We start from the raw sequence: 6,000 nt of genomic DNA on the forward strand, positions 1-6,000 counted from the left end.
AGAGTTCTGTGGATAAGTTCTGAGTTTGTGTCCAATTGTGTTGATGATGCTAAGAATCTTAGATAACATAAAATCGAAGGAAGCAAAGGCATTCAAGAGTGTGAGGGCATAGAGATTTAGGTTCTTTCTCCAACCAAAAGGTCAGACTTCTAAGATTGGGGTCAGTACTACTTTATTCTTGATCCACATTTAAAGCTCCTCAAAGAATCAATGGGATGAAATCCCTCATTGATCCTCCAGGGAGTACCTGGAAAGGCAGCAACTCCTGAACAGATATTGCATGAAAAAGATCCCAGAAGGCACTGTAGCATTACCAATGTTAGGAGAAATACTCAGTGATTGGCGCCTAAGGAAACTTGGGGCTCCCAGAAAACACCTGAATTCTTACAGAGATCCTGGTCAGTATCTGGATGAAGCAATTGGCTTGCTTTCCAAAAAGAAACAACATTCCTAAGTTTTATATTACTGTGTTATGCCACTAGTACTATAGCAATATCTGGTAATATTTAAGGGTTCAGGTCTGAAGCTACTCTACAGAGAGTTGTCCAATCCATCAAAACTGGTCATTCTGGTTTTCGATTTTAGCATTTTCACTTTTTATTTCTTACCTAACTACCTTTCTTCTCAATTCATACACAGTGAATACATTTCCTGTATTCCTTTCCCAGAAGGTTCAGGATTCTTCACCAGCTCAAAGGTTGCCTTATGAGGTATGTTGCTTGGGAGCAGGGCAAGGACTTAGGTGGTCGACTTAATTAGAGGAAGATTTCCCTTGATCTTTGGTAATGGCATGGTGACCTCTTGTTGCTGATGAGGACTGCTTCTAAGCCAAGCATTGGGGAAAATTGAGTAAGGAAAGGAAGTTTGATTCTTTTTCTTAGAACCCGCCAGGCTTGCCTGTCTAAAACTTTTGTCTATTTGGGTGCATGTTCTGTTTCAGAATCAGAACTCTGGGAGGCTATTGCTTTGGCATGTGCAATCTAGGGTTTAGCAAAATAAAGGTGGATATCACTGGACAGCAGTTAAACTCCAAAAGTGTGCTGCTGGGCTGGGTAGGGAATGAGAATAAGGGTATCAGGTTGGGTTAACAGGATGACAATGATTAAAAAGCTAATATTTGTGAAGGGCCAAATAGATTACAAAGCTTTTCTATATACAATAGATCTTACTTAACTCTCACAATTCCTGGGAAATAGCTTTAGTATGGTACTTTTTTTATTCTGGTAAATTATCCATAAAATAAAATGGACAATTTTAATACTTTTAAGTGTATAATATAGCAATTATATTCACATTGTGCAACCATCATCACTATCTCCAGAATTTTTTATTTTTCCAAATTGAAATTCATACATATTGAATACTAATTTCCCATTTCCCCTTAAACCTATCCACTGGCATTCACCATTCTATTTTCTCACTGTTATGAACTTGACTACTATAGACACCTCATATAAGTGGAATCATAACACTGTTTTTCTTCTTGTGACTGGTTTATTTCACTTCAGCATAATGTCTTCAAGGTTCATCCATGTTGTAACATGTGTCAGAATTGTCTTCCTTTTTAAGACTGAATAATAAATATACCATTGTAGGTATATACCACATTTTGTTTATTCACCCATTGAGGGACACTTGGGTTGCTTCTATCTTTCGGCTATTGTGAATAATGCTGCGATGAACATGGCTGTAAAAATATTGATTTGAGTCCCTGCTTTCAGTTCTTTTAGGTTATACCAAGAAGTGGAATTGCTATATCACATGGCAATCCTATATTTAACTTTTTAAGGAAACCTCAATACCATTTATGATAGCTATAGCACCATTTTTCATTCCTATCAGTGATGCCAAGAGTTCTCACTCATTTAATCCTCACCACCTTTTGTTATTTTCTCTCTGTGTGTGTTTTTAATAATAGCCACCCTAAATGGGTATGAAGTGGTATTATATTTGGCTTTGATTTGAATTTCCCTACTATATTGGAAAAAACCTACCATTCTCCTCTTCTGTGTCTCCTTTACTTTCATGCAGAACACTTCACTTCTGACAATTCTCGTGACCAAATGTGGGTTGTTTTCCCCCACAACAAGCATTTCTCTGAAACACCAAATGGCTGTCCTATAATTTAACTCAATTCTGGTACTATCTAGAGTCAGATCCCACAGGTTAAGGGCTCAGTCCTATAAGACTCCCCCCATTCCTCTTCAGATGCCAGTCCCAAATCCAGGTTGCCACATGTGCTTCTGACCAATTGACTATAAATCAGTTTCCAATGACTCTCTCCTCGGGTTCAATTAATTTGCTAGAGTGGCTCACAGAATTCAAGAAAAACAGTTACTTACATTTACCAGTTTATTAAAGTACTAGTGGACCAGTGCACAAAATTCATGCACATTAAAAGGGAATTAATTAGAGGAAATACTTTAATATTGCTATTTGCCCTTTATAATAGAAGTGTCAGAGATGAAAGAAAATCAGTAAAATGTATATGAAAATCTTTCTCCTGTCAGTGTCTAGGGCAGGGGTCTGCAACCTTTAAGACATAGAGAGCCACTTGGACCCGTTTCCGAAGGAAAAAAAAAAACCTGGGAGCCGCAAAACCATTGCAACATTTAAAACAAATATAACACTGCATATATTGTTTCTTACTTTAATGCTATATACCAGTTCTTGCAGTTAGCTGTCAATCTGAAGAAAAAAAAGACTTTTTCACTTAACAATGTAAAATATATTTTTGCAAATTAATAGCTAATTAAAATATTTAATTTACCTGGTTAATGGGATTTTTGCTCCTGAACCTCAGTGCAGAGTGTCTGCACATCAGGGCTGTAAGGCGTTACCTTCATTTTCACACTGGCTTGCAAGTTGTCATCTGTGAGGCATGACCAATATTTGTTTTTAATATAGTTCATGTTGGAGGAGACCTGCTCACATACATATGTGGAGCCGGAGATCGACAGGACTCCAAATGCATACTTTTTCATGTTTATATTAGTGTTGAGGATGGCATTCCATGTTTCGAATACAAGTTTGTCCTGTTTGGAAAGGTTTTCAATATCACTCCATTTATGATTCTGAGCCAGAATGGCCTTCTGACGGGCAACATCCTCAAGAGTAGCGGCCAAGCATTTGAACTTGGACACCCATATATCTTTGTCGGCTATATCGGCCAGTTCCATCTCAAGATCAGGTTGACTTACACCTGCAAATGCAGTCATATTCAATAGGGATGGATCGATCGCCAGGGGAGTGACAGGGAAGGATAATGTGGTTTTTTCCTCTCTGAACTCACAGAATCGTTTCCCAAACGAACTTTGCATTGTGGTGATTGCAGACTTCAAATATTCCAAATTTATCATATCAAGACTTTGTTTGAACTCTCTCAAAGAGGGAAAGTGAGACAGTGTACCTCTCTGTAAATCTTTGACAAACCCTGTCAACTTGCGCTCGAATGCCAAAACCTCCTCCAGCATGTGCAGGGCTGTGCCTCCTTTCCCCTGAAGGGTTGTATTTAGTGTGTTTAGATGTGCTGTCATGTCTACCATAAAATGTAATTTTTCCAGCCACTCTGGTTGTTCCAGCTCACCAAAGGTGAGCTCTTTGCTGGACAGGAAAGTTTTTACTTCTTCCAAACATACGACAAATCATTTTAGCACCTCGCCTGTGAACAGCCACCGGACCTTGTTGTGGAGCAGGAGGTCAGAATATATGCTTTCCACTCACTGTACAGGCCCGACTCCCAGTGACAGTCACACTGCAAGCCCTCTCTTTCTCTTTCTCCAGTCCTCTCTGTCCTCTCTGTCTTCTTCTTTTTCCTTCTCCCTTTTTTCTCTTTATTGCTTTTTTTTTATTATTATTTTTCAGTGTCCCCTCTGTTAGTACCTCTCTTTCCCCTCACGCTGTGATGTGAGGGAGGAGGCTGGGCCAGGACAGGGACGCTGTGGTTGCCTAGCAACGCTAAGTCGCAGGCAACCTGCCACTCAGAGCACCGGGAGAGCCTGAGGCCCTGGAGGTAAGTGATACAGCTCCCCGCCCTGCCCCGCCCCCTGCTATTGGCCCTGCTGTTGGGAGCCGCAGCAATGCTTCAAAAGAGCCGCATTGCGGACACCTGGTCTAGGGCATGCTCTGGGACCCAGAGTCAAGTCCCCACCCACCCACGTGCACCTCAAAATTGCACAAGTTCCAGACCTGGCGGGCACCACACCCATCAAGCCCAGTCAGGCTGGGGGAAGCAGCCTCAGGTCTTCCATCTGTGAGTGTTCAGAGCCTTGCCAGGTGGGGGGGGGGCCTCAACCTCAGGGCCCCTGTCAAGCTCTGCTGGTTGGGGGGCATGGCCCAAGTTCCCACAGCCCGGTACCACGCAGCCTCAGGTCCCTTGCCTCTAACCACTTCTGCCTGCTTGTTATGGCTTGTTACGGAAACCCCTGCCTCCACTGTGGGTGCAACCATCTTTTGTTATGGGAACTCAGCCTCTGCTGTGCATGCCACCATCTTGTGACGGCGTTACAGAGTGAGAGTCAATTTGCATGTTACCTCTTTATTATATAGGATATGATGAAGGATACAAATGAACACCCAAATGAAGACATATATACGGTGAGGTCAGGAGGGTCCTGACTGTAGTTGCTTCTGTCCCCATGAATTGGGGACCCTACTGATAGGTGGATGTGTTCATGCACCTGAAAGTTCTTTAAACCCCCTACTTTTGGGACAGTTATAGAGGCTTTATCAGGTAAGCATCATTAATCATTAGCTGTATTCCTAGCCCCTCTTTCCTCTCTGTAGGATGTGGGGTTGGGCTGAAAATTCCAAGCTTCTAATCATGGCCTGGTCATTCTGGTGACTAGCTTCCAGCCAAGAGCTCACCCAGAGTTGTCTCAGTGCAACAGAAAGTGCTTTTAATGCTCTTATCACTTAGGAACTTACAAGGGTTTTAGGAACCCTGTGTCAGGGATGGGGTCAAAGACCAAATATCAGAACAAGAGATGGTCCTAGTGTTTTGGGTTTTTGTTTTTGTTTTTGTTTTAAGAAGTTCACTCTCAATTTTGAAAAATATTTTATTGATTTTTTTACAGAGAGGAAGGGAGAGGGAAAGAAAGCTAGAAACCTTGATGAGAGAGAGACATCGACCAGCTGTCTCCTGCACACCCCCTACCGGGGATGTGCCCACAACCAATGTACATGCCCTTGACCGGAATCGAACCTGGGACCTTTCATCCCGCAGACCGATGCTCTATCCACTGAGCCAAACTGGTTTCGGCAGTCCTAGTATTTTTGTCACTAAGGAAATTATAAGTGTTTTAGGATCTCTGTACCAGGAACTGGGGGCAGAGACCAATATAAATATTTCTGTTATCCCACACCTAATAATTATTGAGGTTGAACATCTTTTTATGGCTTATTGCCCATTTGTATATCTTCTTTGGAGAAATGTCTATTTAAGACCTTTTCACATTTTAATTTTAATTTTATGTTTTTAAACATCCTCATTCTTTTTTTAAAATATATATTTTATTGATTTTTTACAGACGAGAAGAGAGAGGGATAGAGAGTTAGAAACACCGACGAGAGAGAATCATCAATCAGCTGCCTCTTGCACACCCCCTACTGGGGATGTTCCCACAACCAAGGTACATGCCCTTGACCGGAATCGAACCTGGGACCTTTCAGTCCACAGGCTGACGCTCTATCCACTGAGCCAAACCGGTTTCGGCAGACCTTTTCACATTTTTAAATTAGATTGTTTTTTGTTGTTGAGATGTAGGACTTACTAGATACATGATTTGCAAATATTTTGTCTCACTCTGAGGCTTGCTCTTTTACTGATAATGTCCTTTGATGCATAAAAGTTTTTAAATTTTGATGGAGTCCAAATTATTTATTCTTTTGTTTCTTGTGCATCTGGTGTTTTATCCAAGAAATTTTTTGTCAAATGCAGTGTTATGAAACTTTTCCTTTATGTTTTCTTCTGAGTTTTGTAGGTTTAGCTCTTACATTTAG

The sequence above is a fragment of the Pipistrellus kuhlii genome, unplaced genomic scaffold (assembly GCF_014108245.1).
Source record: "Pipistrellus kuhlii isolate mPipKuh1 unplaced genomic scaffold, mPipKuh1.p scaffold_m20_p_16, whole genome shotgun sequence".
Taxonomy (NCBI): domain Eukaryota; kingdom Metazoa; phylum Chordata; class Mammalia; order Chiroptera; family Vespertilionidae; genus Pipistrellus; species Pipistrellus kuhlii.